At 43.4% G+C, this 16,534-nt stretch overlaps 1 protein-coding gene across 2 annotated transcripts in view; it reads right to left on the reverse strand.

Moving 5' to 3' along the window:
* Window positions 1–11,252, reverse strand: part of THAP7 (THAP domain containing 7) — a 101,667-nt gene extending 90,415 nt beyond the window's left edge. The window contains exon 1 of one of the 2 annotated variants that reach the window (XM_086930508.1): window positions 10,673–11,252. The gene's annotated coding sequence lies outside the window, so the exon portion shown is untranslated. The remainder of the gene's footprint in view (window positions 1–10,672) is intronic. The other variant, XM_086930509.1, reaches the window with a different exon arrangement.
* Window positions 11,253–16,534: the final 5,282 nt, after the last annotated feature.

A 16,534-nucleotide genomic window follows, 5' to 3' on the forward strand; every position in this document is an offset into this window, starting at 1 on the left:
TGGTATTGCACACTGAGCATTCCACCAAAAATGGTAGCAGTCTTGAAATAATTGCCAAGTGAATACTAAGCCGCAACTGTTCCCGTGGTGGAGTCAGAGGTGTCCTGACCAGATGGGCGCTAGTCAGGTAGGCAACTCCACATAGGACAGTTCTAAAGCTAGAGGTGGAAATGATTGATGCACCATTTTTGACAAACCTTACACCCCTTCTCTAAAGCAAGCCCTAAATGTGCGCACTTCTGGAGACCAGCTAAGAGAAATATTTTTTTTAGTGAGGGTCCGAAATACAGTCATGAAGGTTAACATGCTTTCCTAAGATTTCATAGCTGAGACCTTAATCAAGATTGTGCAATTCTGATTTTTTCAGTTAACTCCATGTGTTTGTTTTTCCACACAGTTACTACTAGAGTCGGCTTTTGGAACAATGGGACGCACCATTAAATGCATCTTGCCTGCATACAATTGACGTGGTTAGAATGGCTCAAACCTATACATAAGCTTACAAAGCCTCAGACCTATAGTTTGTGCATTCGTATACATGTTGGGCTTGATTTTGACCATCATCTGTTATCATTTTTTGGTTAATTCAGGACTCATCTGAAATGAAGGTTTTACCCAAATTCTATTGGCTGCAGACCACATCTCTCTAACTCAATCAGTATATATTGATATATATGTAGATTATCTTATCTCCGCTCCTACAATATTTTGATAGTCAACATTCTGGCTATATTTTAGTAGCACAATATTTAAAACTCGATAGTCAGATAGTATCCCTCCCTGGCAAAAGGGAAAGTGGTATACACCTCATGATTTTATAATCTAAAGTAAGAATCCCTAATCGCGGGTCCACATGATGCTCACGTGTTCATCAACAGGCAGGTGCGCCAGCTGTCAGCAGTGTATGGCAGTCCTTCCTGAGGCAAAGGTAGGCCGCCAATGGGAAACCGGAAGTTGAGCACGGAACTGATTTCTGCACCTCCGTTCTGGAGCTGACAGCATGCCACCGCGAATTCCATGTAACCCCCTCGAAATTCAGTTTCCACTCGTATATGCCGGGCATGTACAATTCCCAAATATTGCGCTAATATGTGAGAGCAGATTTTGGCATTATAATTGAGCGCACCTATCATTTCATAGGCTCGCACCTCATTCCCTGTGCTTTAATCTCATCGCCCTATCTTTACCCTGCCCATGGCTTTGGAATGCCTTAGGTAATCATTGTGAAATTAGGCACCTGCAAATGTTTTTTTTTTTTAGAAAACCATCCTTCCCCCTGCGGGGTTTTGAAGATTCAGCATTCTGAAAACGCAGCTGCACAGCCCAACTATGTTGCAAGGAACTGTTAAAAAAAAAAAAGCAAGCTTCTGGAGAAATAGGGTATATATATTTGCAGCGTTGACTGTTCAAAGGCGACCGCTGCTGCTTATTCGGGGTGCGGAAGGCAGTTTTAATGATGCGGTTCAACAACAGACATTTATCAAACAAACCACATCAAAGCTGCGGTTAGTGAAAAGCCGTTTACAGCACATGCCACACAACTCCTAAACCAGTTCATATAAAATCGGTGGTAAACATCGCCAAACGCACACATACACTGCAGACAGGCACTGTATACACACACACTGCAGACAGGCACCACGCACACATACAGCAATGGCACACTACCCTACAGCTCTGTGCCTCCGGTTTGCCCTGGGTCATGCCCCGAAGAGCTTCTACAGAAAAATACAACAGCTCGGAGGGCTGCACCTCAAGCAGCTGCACCAGGACCGGTGCCTCGGTCAGGACACGAACCTGCTTGGCCATCGTCCCTGCACCGTCACGGCACGGCACCATTAGCTCCGCAGCAACCAGAGTCAAGGACCTAAGGAGAGCAGCCTTGACTCCACACACACAGTCTTCAGGAATAACAATCTCCGCACACCTACAAAAAATGAATGTTTTCATCTGTAACGTATCTGGTGTGCAAAGCGCTGCAGTGCCTAAATATCGAGCTTGCACTAAGTAACGAGACTCTAGGAATTAATGTTCAGGAAGGGTATGTACTGTAGAGGGGACGACATGATAAAGAACCAGCCCTTCAGGCACCAAGTTTAAACCTTTATTATTCTGCCCGCCGGCGAAACCTATGTTTATTTGTTCGTCTTTCGGGGGCTTCGCTCTGCAGCGTCGGGAAGCAGGGGCTGCAGGGGGCTCCGGGCTGGAGGTGGACAGGCGGGGGGGGGCGGCATCCTGTAGACGCCGAACTCGGGCGCGGCGGGGGGGGGGGGGGGTTTGGGGGGGCGGTCAGTGTGTGAGGTTCTGATCCATTCCCAACATATGACTCACCACCGGCAGATATTAGCCGCCCAGACAGCACTTCATCTCAGCGAACCTGCTCCTGTACTCCCCAGCTGGTCATGTGATGCGCGTGAGGAAAACTACCGTGGGGCGGGACTTCCGTTTCCTGCTGGAAGCTCGCGCCCACGGAGTGCCTGGCCAGGAGAGGAGCAGTGGTGGCGGCTGAAGTCCGGAATGGCGGTAAGCGGGCTGGGGGAGTAAGGGGGAGTAAGGGGGGGTGGGGGGGGGGACACTCGGTGCACTTGTGGGTGTGTGTGTGCGCGCGTGTGTGTATGCGACGGCGGGGGTGGGTTCTCTGTATGTGTGGGTGTGTGCGTGCATGGGCGCTTGTGTGTTTGTGTGTGTATGCGCATGCGTGTGTGGTGCTTGCGCTTCCCAGGAGACAGCGCCTGGCCACAGCGCGCGTTCCAGTTACAAATCGCCTGGAAGGATGCGCGTGGCCGGGACTGTCTCCTGGGAAGCATAGTCCCTGACAAAAGATCTCCGGCGGAGACGCGCTTCCGCGCGTTGACGCCGAGACCTAATGACAACTATATGCGGAATAACGATAAAGTTGATAAAACCGATACCAGTGACTGCCATAAAATCTTTAGGAGTTCTATAAACTCACATCATTGCTGTCATATTCACCCACCGTGACCTCTGCATCAACCCCGACAGGCACACTACATGTAGTGATCGACACGACAGGCACACCACATGTAGTGATCACGCGCTCCTCATACCGGACATCTGGACACATACACACTGGCTCACACTAGCTCTTCTCATGAACCAGAGCCATCTGTATCCTTATCAGATGCCCTAGTTTGTTGATTTACAATTGTGATGCTTTTTCTGTACCACAAGAACTGTATAATTGGACGGCCAAAACTTTGTACATTGAGAGATTTTGAGCAGACATATCAGGCTTGGCTCTCTTGGCCACAGCATTTAATTAAACCAACTTGTTCCTGTTTTGCCAAATACCTTTTGTCTTTTAATTTTTTTACGGTAAATCCATATCCAAGCAACAACGTGATACAGGAACATCACAAAAGACACCAAAACAGATATCCTAACTCACAATATGGATATTGACACTACTTATGCTCACAAAATAAGTTAATGCCATCAATGAGGGAGTTTTTGATTTCAAAATGGGATTTCTGACATTCCAAACGGGATTCCTAACCCAGATGCGGACACCCGTTTGATTCTGACTACCCCTTGATTCGCTCGGGCCCCTTTAAACTGTTTGCAACATTCACTCAAGATGGATCCCTGATTTACATAGATTACCTTGAACTGCATTAGTGAGGTGCCTTTTCACTCCTGCCGCGATTTTCCTGGGAGCCACGAAGCCCCCCCCCCCCCCTTTTCTCTACTATTGATTAGTGAGATCCCTCCCTTTCACTCATGGTCCCCCTCACCACTGTCCTGAGGAAGACCCCTCCCGTAAGGCTGACAACTACCTACACATCAATTGGGTCGAAACTGACTTTTTGACTATTGCCAGTTCTTCTCAACAGTACTTGATTTACTGTGTAACATCGTACTACATGGCAGAACCTTACATTGATTGTGAACTATCATGAATGTGTATTTGCCCACCTGTTGCACAGGCATATGATTAATATATACTTGAATTATTTGTGATTTTCTGTCACCATCTTTCCCTAAACTTCACTCCACTACCCCACTGAAGTCACAACCCTTTTTTCTCCTCCTTCCCTACTTGGGGCACAGTCAGGTTAATGAAAATTTGTCAAAAATGTAGGCTTTTTGCTACAAAAAATCAGTGTGATTAAATAACACTGTCACAACCAGAAAGTTGTGTTTGCGCAAGTATATTTTAGTGTGATTTGTTTGTTTAAAACTTTTGATGTTACAATACTGGGACCACCTTATTGTATACTGTTTAACACCCAGGTCCCAGTGAATACGGGTTTACCCTTTTCCACAAACAGGGATTCCTAATACAGCAGCATGGATTTATGACAATGCAATTGTATTCAGCACCCAAAGGGACTTTCCTATGCCACAATAAAACGTCCTGCTATGAAATACAGAGCTCTGACATAAGAACAGGTATTTCTCATATCACAACAGGACTTATAACAGCACTCGTGGCTTCACGCCATCAAAATAAGACTTGTTTACTTAAAAAGGCTTTAAAACATCACAAAAAGTTACATGATGTCACAAAATGACAAATTACAATATGGCTGATGACGTTATAATATGAATGTTTGACTGCACACTAAGGCTTCCTGTAATACCAATGGATCTTCCTAAATACGGGTACTCTTGACATCACTGTAGTGAAGCAATCAACGAGTTATAGTTGTAGAATATAATATTTATTCCAAGTAAAAGTGACAAACAGGTGAGAGCCAGGGAAGCGATGTCTTCCTCTCAACAGCTCAGCATACAACAGGAGTTCCACATAGAACTCATGAACACACTACACTCTATATTCTTACCTCGTGGTATTAAAGGAATATACAACATAACACATCCCGCCCCCATACAATGAAAGGAAGAAAAGTAAAACGTAAGAAAAAGAATAGTAAAGGAATCATAAAAAAAACCAACAAAGAGAAAACAACAATACTATACAGTGAAGTCTTTAAACCATCTGGGAACAACTCTTGTTCTTTAGTCAGGTAAGACTGAGTACCACGTGTGTCCAAACTTGTAGAGGTAGAGGCATTGGTGTTAGTCTGGACATCATAACTGCAACCCTCGCCCACTCCCCCTCAATATGCGAAGGAAGGCTGGATTGCTTGGGCTCAAAAGAAACAGACGCAAAATCATTGCCAAGTTGAGACTGAACATGACTATTCTCAAAATGATCTTCCACCCAATCAAAATTGTTGACACTAGAATTTGAAAATACCTCTACACAATTCTGATCAGGATTCAATGCAATGTTTTTAAGATTCCACACCCTTCCATCATCTAATCTTACCGAATTCCTTAAAATTTCAGCAACTTTACATGGTGGTTCAAAGCGACTTATACCCTTAGGCACTTTAAAAGGTTTCTTAACCCTTACCCAATCTCCAACCTTGACAGAAACATCTTTGGTGTTGTGATGAAAGTCATAAAACTCTTTGCTCTTGTCGTGACTGGACAGTAATTTATCTCTGACCTCAATTGGAGACCAACATGCTATTTTTCCATCAAAAAGCCATGCAGGATTAAATTTGCACCTTGCTGTTCTGCCTCTCATCATGGTGAACGGGGACGTGCCAGTGCTGTTCTGCACAGTAGCCCTATATGACCAAACTGCTTTCTGTACCTGCACTTTCCAATCAAGTTTACTATGCACTGAGGCCTGAATGACACCTTTAATCACTCTGTTGAACCTTTCAACAGTGCCGTTCCCACTAGGGTTATACAGTGCAGTAGTCTTGTGTTTGACGCCACACCTGTCAAAATACTCCTTAGCCTGCTTGGACGTAAATTGGACACCATTGTCAGATAGCACACAAGCAGGCAAACCCTCCACCATGAATATTTTATCTAAGAAATTAAGTACTGTCAGAGTGTCAATCTTTTCTACAAATTTTACAATAGGCCATTTGGAAAAAAGGTCAATGGCAACTAACCCATATTCTTTAGAGTCCCCAATAGGTCCAATAATGTCAATTGCAATAGTGTCCCAAGGGAAGTCAGGAATTAAACCATCACTCATCTTGGGCTTTAACGTTCTAAGGGTCTTGTCAGCGGACCCGCAAACCACACATTTCTTAACAAACTCCTCTGTTTCACTGTCAACTCCTGGCCACCAAAACATTCCTTTGACGATAGACTTGGTTCTCATAATACCAAAATGCCCCTCATGACAAAGTTGCAAAATTTTCTTCCTCAATGACACAGGTGGAACAATTCTATCATCCCTAAAGAGTATATCATTTTCAGAGGACAACTCCATACTGATTTGCCAAAAGGCATCCAATCCAGGAATACTCTTCTTCTTGGGCCAGACTTTGCAGATATATTCTAAAACGTTTTTCAAAACAGTGTCTTTTTCCTGTTCGGCCAACCACTCAGTTTTACTTATGGCAGGCTCACCACAATCATGCACTAAAGCCACACAATATTCACTCCAAGGGTCGTCTTCACATACTTCAAGAGGAGGTGGAAGTCTTGATAGGCAATCAGCAATACGGTTATCCCTCCCAGGTAGGTAAACCATTTTATAGATTTATTCCTTCATCCGCATAGACAATCTAGCTAATCTCGCAGACGCACCAGAAATGCCTTCACATGACAATATACGAATCAAAGATTTGTGATCTGTACGAATGGTCACAGGCTTGCCCCAAACAAATGCTCGAAAATGGTCTAATGCCCATGCACACGCAAGGGCTTCTCTTTCGATGATGGGGTACCTACTTTCAGCAGGGGAAAGGGCCCTAGAAGCAAACAGAATTATCTTTTCTTTACCTTCCCCATCATGTTGTGACAATACAGCACCCAAGCCCTTGTCACTTGCGTCAGTTGTTAACAAGCAGTCGATATTGGGGTCAAAACTGGCAAGTGCATTTACATTTTGCAGTTCATTCTTGATTAATTTAAATTCTTCTTCACATAACTCACTCCATATGAACTTAGTGTTTTTCTTCAATAGTGCACGCATATTGTAAACTTTTGAAGCAAATTTTTTTTATAAACTTGGCACAATACTCGGCCATGCCAAGAAACGCTCTCACCTCATCTTTTGAAACATGTGCAGAGAATTTAACTATATTCTCAACTAACGTGGGTTTGGGTTCAACACCTTCTTCACTTATAATATGTCCCAAATATGAAACACTTCTTTGACTGAATTTGCATTTGGATAACTCTACAGCCAGGCCAGCTGACTGCAAGGTTTCCAAAACTTGCTTTAATTTAGAATCATGGCTCTCTTTGTCTTTTGCCGCAACAAGGATATCATCTTGAAAAAATGAGATATTCTCCATGTCTCCAAAAAGTTTGTGCATCAACCGCTGAAAAACAGCAGCGGCTGAGGCCAACCCAAAAGGCATACGCCTGAACTGGTAACAACCAAATGGCGTTATGAACGCCGTAAGGTTCTTAGAGTCGGGATCTAACATTACCTGGTGGTAAGCGGCAGAGAGATCAACCGTGGAGAACCATGTAGCACCTTTAAGGGAAGATACCATTTCATTGATTCTGGGAAGGGGAAATTTTTCAACCCCAATATTATTGTTCAAGTGGCGCAAATCAATGCATAAACGGATTTTTCCGTTGGGTTTCCGGGCAACCACAATCTGAGAAATCCATTCTGATGTTTCAATTTCCTCTATAATGCCTTTGGCAAGCAGTCCCTGAATTTTCTTTTTAACTTCCTCTCTTATCAGTATAGGTATTGGTCTCACTTTGTGAACTTTGGGTTGCGCGTCAGCTTTTAAAATTATCCTATGTTCAAACCCCTTTAGAACACCTAACTCCTTGCTAAACATTTTGGGGAAACTTTCAGACAGTGTTTCTTCCATTTTACTACAGTCGTCTAAAATCAATACTTTATCCTTAGAATTAGGATCTAAGATGATGTGCAATTTTTTCTGGTCGAACCACCCTAACACTGATGGTCCTACCTTTGCCACATACAACTTCGCTCTCGTGGACCTGTCTTTAAACAAAAAAGTAAGCCACCTAAAACCAATCATTCCAATTCTATTACCTGTAAAACTGATTGGACAAACATCCGATGGATACAATTGCTCACCAATCTTATTTACAAATTTCTTCCTCCAAACTTCTTCATTTACAATCGTGTATGGGGAACCAGAGTCCGCATACACACTTATTACCACCCCACCAAGAGATATCTCACAAATTGGTTTTCCTTTTAGAGAATCCTCGGAAATGTTAATCACATAGTTTCCACGAACACTCTTTATGCAACATTCATCCTCAGTTTCTACTTCATCCACACTCTCAACCTCATCTTCATACACATACTTCACATTACTGCGTCTGCGACACATCTTGCTAAAATGACCTAAAAGTCCACAAATACCACACTTTTTCTTTAACGCTGGACATAGTCTACTAAATGCTAGATGTTCTTTACTATCACATCTATAGCATCTCCTATCCTCCATGTTCTTGTTCTGAACTCTTGTAGGCTGACCAGTCCATTTCCCTTGTTGCTGCTGTTGGCGAAAATTTCTATTGGGAGCCTGAATCTTACAAACAGTTCCAGAAGTCTTGGACAAATCTTTCTCAGTCTTCTTCACAACCGTAGCACACCTCCCAGACATTTCAGATTTCCTCATGATAGCTACCACATCATCAAGAGGTGCATCTCCATTGACCCAAAGACGATCTTGCAGACCAGAGTTGTTGTTGTGCATCACTAGTTGATCACGTATCAGGTCATCATGTAAATTGTCAAATTTACAATCAATGGCAAGTTTTTTTAAGATCGTCCATCCATTCATCCACAGTTTCCTCTTTAGTTTGTTTCCTTTGAAAGAATTTGTGCCTTATGACCCCGATACATACTTTGGGAGCAAAGTACTTATCCATATTTTTGATGGCATTCTCAAATTCATCAAGATCGGAGTCATCAGACTTACTCATCCTTGAAAATGTTTTTAAACCTATGGGTCCTAAAGAATGTAATAACAGTCTCTTTTTTTGTTCAGGTTTCATTTTTTTGGTTTCATCAACAGCTTCCAAATAATTAACAAAATACTCTTTCCATTCTATCCATTTTATACTGGGTTGGGTACCTTTAACCCAAAATGGTTCAGGAGGACTAATTGAAAAATGTTGTTGTGCCATGTCTCTGTCCTTATTAACAGTAGTTACACTGCAGTCACCTTCTTCCATGCACTGTGAAGTACAAATTATATAACAAAAAAAAAACAAAAAAAAAAAAACACACAACCTTCACCCGACCTTCTCACCTGTTATAATGTCGCAACAAAAAAAATATATATATATTTTTTTATGTATCAGCTTCACCTTACTGTTTTGTCCGGAATGTATATTCTGTAGATTATAGTTACTGCCTTTTGTGCGTTGCAATTTCACGATGTATCAGAGCATCTATTCGAAATGCCGATCTTCTGCGCTCGAAATGCTCGAAATGTAAACATTGTTTTGCAAAATGGCCGCCACGTTGGGGTCACGCTGCGTGACCTGCGTCTGACGTCAGTTCCTGAGGGAATTGTTGAAGACGCGCTATCGAGTGACGCGCGCAGTTCCCCTCACAGTCAGCGCATGCAGTGGAATGGCGAGAACAGTTGAATGATGCAGGTAGACGATGACTATTAACGGTTGCTCCGTTATAGTCGCTGTGCATAAATAATATCGCAGTTTTTTTTAAATAAGTTAAGGCGCAGTCGGCAAGCGGTGGCAACGTCAATGTGAAGGCAAAAAAAATGTAACTCACAGAAAGTCTTTTACTCCGGTCCGCTTTCTTTTTTAAATGAGATTTCCTTCGATATTCCTCCAGTAAGATTATTCTTGTAAAGACGCTCAAACTCCAGTTTCCCTCGTCGCCAATTTGTAGTGAAGCAATCAACGAGTTATAGTTGTAGAATATAATATTTATTCCAAGTAAAAGTGACAAACAGGTGAGAGCCAGGGAAGCGATGTCTTCCTCTCAACAGCTCAGCATACAACAGCAGTTCCACATAGAACTCATGAACACACTACACTCTATATTCTTACCTCGTGGTATTAAAGGAATATACAACATAACACAATGTTTGACTGCACACTAAGGCTTCCTGTAATACCAATGGATCTTCCTAAATACGGGTACTCTGACATCACGAGAATTCCTGGCTTCATAATGGGGGTCGTGACACAAAAGTAAAGTCGTCTATCCCCACAATGGTGCTCTCTAGCAAGAAAACAGAAGTTGCTAGCATAACAAAACCTCGTACTTTCACAATGAGGCTTCCTAACAGTGCCAGAGGTTTAGCACCGGCAAGGAGGGTCCTGCCATCAGGAAGCGACTGTCTGTCATTAAAACAGAGCAGGCTAACACGAAGTTGGGTCCACGCCCATCACCCTATACCTTTCTAACCATACAATCACGTTTTCTGGCATCGCAAGTGCTGATTGGTATCCCAATTAAAACTACAAAAAACAAATGAGGCTGCTGCTTACAGTAAGTCATGCGCTACTGCAGCTGAGCTGCCTAACATCAAGTGCTTCTTCCCAAATCCCAACCAATTGCTTAATATGTTGTCATGTTATTTGACTTAACGCACCTAACGTCTTTTGATTTAACTCCCTATAACAATTGATTTTTCTCATGAAAATCATACTTTTGGAAGGCTGAATATGTGTGGACTGGATTATAACTCACCTTTAATGCTTCATTTCAGAGTGGCTCGTGAATGATGAAGCTGGGGCTTCCAAATTTGAACGAATGAGCCAGTGGAACTTGCTTACCACAATGATGAAGCTGCTAAATATTGCTTCTAGGCATCGTTTCTGTTTCCACGCCAATGTGTAACAACTAGGGAATGAGTTTAGATGCGTCCTGCCTCCTGAGCGTGCTTTGGTAATCTGTTTGGAGGGGATGCTCCAGATAATAAAAGAGAGCTGCGCCAAGATCTCGGAGGCGTTGACTGAATTGTTCCAGTGCTGACAAACTCCCGTCTATTCAACAAAGCGCCAACTGTTGGGTCCACAGCTTTTAGAGGCAGACTTCCACATTGGACTCTTCCAAATAACTCACCCAATGCAGTCCCAGAGGGTTCCCTCTTATTAAACAAATATTGACTTGCTGCAGCCACCAAGGTGTCGGGAAGTCTAACTTGCCTCTCCAGAATAAAATACTGCAGGCCAATCCTTCTTGCTTCTCTCGTCACCGGCGCAGATCACCCAATGCATCGACTTTTCTCTCTTAGCTCCTCAGCCGAATCTCACAGTAGGCCAGGAAGACGGCGCTAAGGAAACATGGACATAGAAATGGGACTTGGAGGAATACTATTCTAATTCTGTTCTATGGCGGCCATATTAACCTGGTAACTGTAGCGCGGGCCCGTCATTGGAAGAGGGCATGCTGAGTATGGGCAGCGTTCGCCCGAATAAACCCTCGGCATGCTTGGTCAGTTGTATACTGGGAACGAAGGTAGAGCGGTTCACGCCCCCTTTATTTATTGCCTCTCGCCACCGTCGGTTGTGGGGTAAGGCAGGCTGCTATGTCGAGCCGAATGCCCCACTATTTTTTTTTTTTAGTTGATGCATATTTATGTACCGTGGACGTTACTCAAAAGTGCTAGATCACTTTACAAGAGATATGTTTTAATGGAAGTTACAGATTGTTCAAGATGAACAAATTGTACTATAAATAATTTCAAAGGACGAAATTACAACATACATAAAACAGAATGTGCAAGAGGTTTATACAGTTGGTTGCTATGGCTTAGCTAAAATGTCGCTGGAGGAGAAGGTTTTTCAGGTCACTTTTGAAAGTCGCCAGGGAGGTGGTTGAGCCTAGATTGGGAGATACTGAGTTCCACATTCTTGTTGCGCTATCCCAGAAGGATTGTGTGCCAACCAGTGCTTTAAATGGTAAACAAGCATTTGCAATGCAATAGGTCTCACATTAGGAAAGATTGAGCTATTAGTATTGTAAATGACCAATTTTTTTTATGTGTTGGTTTTGAAAATAGCGAAATTGATATCTTTGTCATTTACAATGCCAATAGTTTTAACTTTCGCAAATGAGACACCTATAGCATTTGTAACGCAATATGTGTTGTATTTACATGACTTAGATGTATTGATATTACAAATAACAATGGCTTGTAATTTTTTGAATAATTAATACGTAAAAAAAGGTTATTGTAAATTATAATGGCAATAGCTTAAACTTTTGTAAATAACTTTTGTGAAGATTATGTACATTGTATTTTATTAAGAAGAAAATGCAAGAACAGAAGTGAAATATTGACATCTTTTTGTGACATTTGTAATAAAGCTTGAAACATTGGGAGAACATACTTGAACCAGTTGTTGTTGAATGGTTGCACAGATTGATGCTGTGGTGGTGCTGAGTGATGTAGTGGCAACGAGTGATGCTGTGACATTCAGTGATGCTGTGGTAGCGCATAGTGATGTTGTGGTGCCCCTGAGTGATGCTGTGGTGGTGCTGAGTGATGCTGTGGCGATGCGATAGATAGATAGAGTGAGTGTGATAGATAGATAGATAGATAGATAGAGGGAGAGCGATAGATAGAGTGAGGGCGATACATAGACAGATAGAGTGAGGGCAATACATAGATAGATAGAGTGAGGGCGATAGATGGATAGAGTGAGGCCAATAGACAGAGTGAGGCCAGGCCGATAGAAAGATAGAGTGAGGGCGATAGATAGAGTCAGGGTGATAGATAGATAGATAGATAGAGTGGTATTGTGTGGAGTGTGTGTTGCATTCAGTAGAGTGTAATTATGTGGTGTGTAATTATGTGGCACTGAGTGGTATTTGGAGTGTATGTTGCTTTGAGTGCAGTGTAATTATGTTGCATATAACTATGTGGCACTGAGTGGTATTTGGAGTGTATGTTGAATTGAGTGCTGTGTAATTATGTGGCGTGTAATTATGTGGCACTGAGTGGGATTTGGAGTGTATGTTGCATTGAGTGCAGTGTAATTATGTGGCGTGTAATTATGTGGCACTGAGTGGGATTTGGAGTGTACATGTAGATTTTATTTTCATCATTACCATATGCACTCGAGAGTATTAAAACACTGTAGCCACTCAACACACTTATTTTCTTCAGCTCTTTCTTGCTGCTCTGACCAACAATGAGTTATGTTATACAGGGGCCCACAATGTCGCAGACCATCGCGATGAAACAATAACAATGAAAATAAATATTGCCAAAAAATACTCTATATGTGCTTTTATCCGAATTGCATAAGAGATAGGTTTCATGTGCACATGGAACAGAGAGGTTAGATCAAGAAATGCACGTGCATGTGGCTTAATGGTGAGAGCGGTCGACTTTGAAGCTGGCTCACCAGGTTCGAGTCTGGTGGGAGGCTCAAGCATCCTCTAATACTGGGCAAATCTCCCCGTGCATAAAAATGAATATGCCCGTTTGTAACGTAACTATTGCTCAAGTAAAGCGCTCTGATACCTTCGGGTCGAGTTAGCGCTATATAAAACTAAAAAAAATAAATCGAATATCAAAAGGTTTAAAATACCATTAGACACGGAAGTAGGACTAAAAAATGGCATCATTACCATAGCACATGGAAGTATTAGTAAAGCGCTACAGTAATAACACTCACCAACGTAGGACAGATGTAACAGCCACTCAACATACTTATTTTCTTCAGCTCTTTCTTGCTTCTCTGACCAACACTGAGTTATGGTATACAGGGGCCGACAATGTCGCAGACCATCGCGATGAAACAATAACAATAAAAATAAATATTGCCGAAAAATACTCTATATGTGCTTTTATCCGAATTGCATCAGAGATAGGTTTCATGTGCACATGAAACAGAAAGGTTGGATCAAGAAATGCACATGCATGTGGCTTCAAAGCGAGAGCGGTCGACTTTGAAGCTGGCTCACCGGATTCGAGTCTGGTGGGAGGCTCAAGCATCCTCTAATACTGGGCAAATCTCCCCGTGCATAAAAATGAATATGTCCGTTTGTAACGTAACTGGTGCTCAAGTAAAGCGCTCTGATACCTTCGGGTCGAGTAAGCGCTATATATTAAAGTGAAAAAAATAAATAGAATATTAAAAGGTTTAAAATACCAAGAGACATGTAAGTAGGACTACAAAATGGCAGCATTACCATATCGCATGGAAGTATTAGCACAGTGCTACAGTAATAACACTCACCAACGTAGGACACATGTAACAGCCACTCAACACACTTATTTTCTTCAGCTCTTTCTTGCTTCTCTGACCAACACTGAGTTATGAAATACAGGGGCCGACAATGTCGCAGACCATCGCGATGAAACAATAACAATGAAAATAAATATTGCCAAAAAATACTCTATATGTGCTTTTATCCGAATTGCATCAGAGATAGGTTTCATGTGCACATGGAACAGAAAGGTTTAATCAAGAAATGCACGTGCATGTGGCTTAAAAGCGAGAGCGGTCGACTTTGAAGCTGGCTCACCGGATTCGAGTCTGGTGGGAGGCTCAAGCATCCTCTAATACTGGGCAAATCTCCCCGTGCATAAAAATGAATATGTCCGTTTGTAACGTAACTGGTGCTCAAGTAAAGCACTCTGATACCTTCGGGTCGAGTTAGCGCTATATAAAACTGAAAAAAATAAATCGAATATCAAAAGGTTTAAAATACCAAGAGACATGTAAGTAGGACTACAAAATGGCAGTATTACCATAGCGCATGGAAGTATTAGCACAGCGCTACAGTAATAACAATCACCAACGTAGGACAGATGTAACAGCCACTCAACACACTTATTTTCTTCAGCTCTTTCTTGCTGCTCTGACCAACACTGAGTTATGTTATACAGGGACCGACAATGTCGCAGACCATCGCGATGAAACAATAACAATGAAAATAAATATTGCCAAAAAATGCTCTATATGTGCTTTTATCCGAATTGCATCAGAGATAGGTTTCATGTGCACATGGAATAGAGAGGTTGGATCAAGAAATGCACGTGCACAGCGCTACAGTAATAACCAACTTAGGACAGATGTAACACGCAGCTCCAGAAACATCGCTGTGTTCAATTAAATCTAAAAGTCAACAGATCCACCTCAAAAGTAACAAGCATTGAGCATTGGCCATGAAAGAGACACAGCCTCGCGGCCGTGAAAGTGAAACCACGGTTGTGGGCAGCAATGGCAGGGTTGAATTAGGTGGGGGCGGGAAGCAGGGGAGCGGCGTTCCTTTGAAGTCGGTGGGAGGGAAGCACTGGTGAAGCGTCACGCTTCAAGAGCCGGGTGGGGGCGGAGGAGCCAATGAGTGGGAGGGAGGAAAGGAGCTTATGGGGATGGGGTGTGAGTGAGGGGTAGCATAAGCCTTTGATGGTGGTGTGCGAGGCCAATCGCGCGCCTGTGGAAGCTTCATGCTCCAGTAAACAACATGCATTGTTGGAAATCCGGCTGATTCAAGAGACTTTGGTTTAGAAGTAATAGGTTTCGAGTAATTAAAATTACTCAACCTAAAAATGAGTGCAGGTACTCATCAAAATGAGCTAGAGGTGTAGTGAGTGGGCGTGGCTAGGGGCGGGGCTAATGGCAAGACATGATGATACTTAATGACTTCCATATTAGTTGCAGCACACACCAAACACATTATAAATGTGTTTATATAAACAAAGCAGGTCAATTCATTACACAAAATTAAAGAGAAATGAGATAATATGTTAACATTTCCTTTTTTTGCAATAGTTGCACCTTCTTCAATCAATCAATCAATCAGTGACACTTATAGAGCGCCCTACATAACCGTAGGGTCTCAAGGCGCTGGGGGGGGGGGGGGGGGGCGCTACTGCTCGAACAGCCAGGTCTTCAGCTTCTTCCTGAAGGAGAGGTGGTCTTGGGTCAGGCGCAGGTCGGTCGGGGGGGAGTTCCAGGTCTTGGCGGCCAGGTAGGAGAAGGACCTTCCTCCTGTAGTCGCTCTTCGGATGCGGGGGACGGCGGCGAGGGCGTGGTTGGCTGATCGGAGGTGGCGTTTGGGAGCGTAGAAGTTGATCCGGCTGTTGAGGTAGCTCGGGCCTTGGTCGTGCAGGGCTTTGTGTGCGTGGGTGAGGAGGCGGAAGGTGATTCTTTTGTTGACGGGGAGCCAGTGAAGGTCTCTCAGATGTCCGGTGATGTGGCTGGTTCGTGGGATGTCGAGGATGAGTCTGGCTGAGGCGTTCTGGATCCGCTGGAGTCTCTTCTGTAGCTTGGCGGTGGTACCGGCGTAGAGGGCGTTGCCGTAGTCCAGTCGGCTGGTGACGAGGGCCTGGGTGACGGTCTTCCTGGTCTCGGTGGGGATCCACCGGAAGATCTTCCGTAGCATGCGTAGGATGTTGAAGCATGCCGAGGAGACGTGGTTGACTTGCCTGGTCATGGAGAGGGAGGAGTCCAGGATGAAGCCCAGGTTGCGTGCATGGTCTGTCGGTTTGGGTGCGGTGCCCAGGGCGGGAGGCCACCAGGAGTCGTCCCAGGCGGAGGGGGAAGAGCCCAGGATGAGGACCTCCGTCTTGTCAGAGTTCAGTTTCAGGCG

Source organism: Lissotriton vulgaris, chromosome 7 (genome assembly GCF_964263255.1).
Source record: "Lissotriton vulgaris chromosome 7, aLisVul1.2, whole genome shotgun sequence".
NCBI lineage: Eukaryota > Metazoa > Chordata > Amphibia > Caudata > Salamandridae > Lissotriton > Lissotriton vulgaris.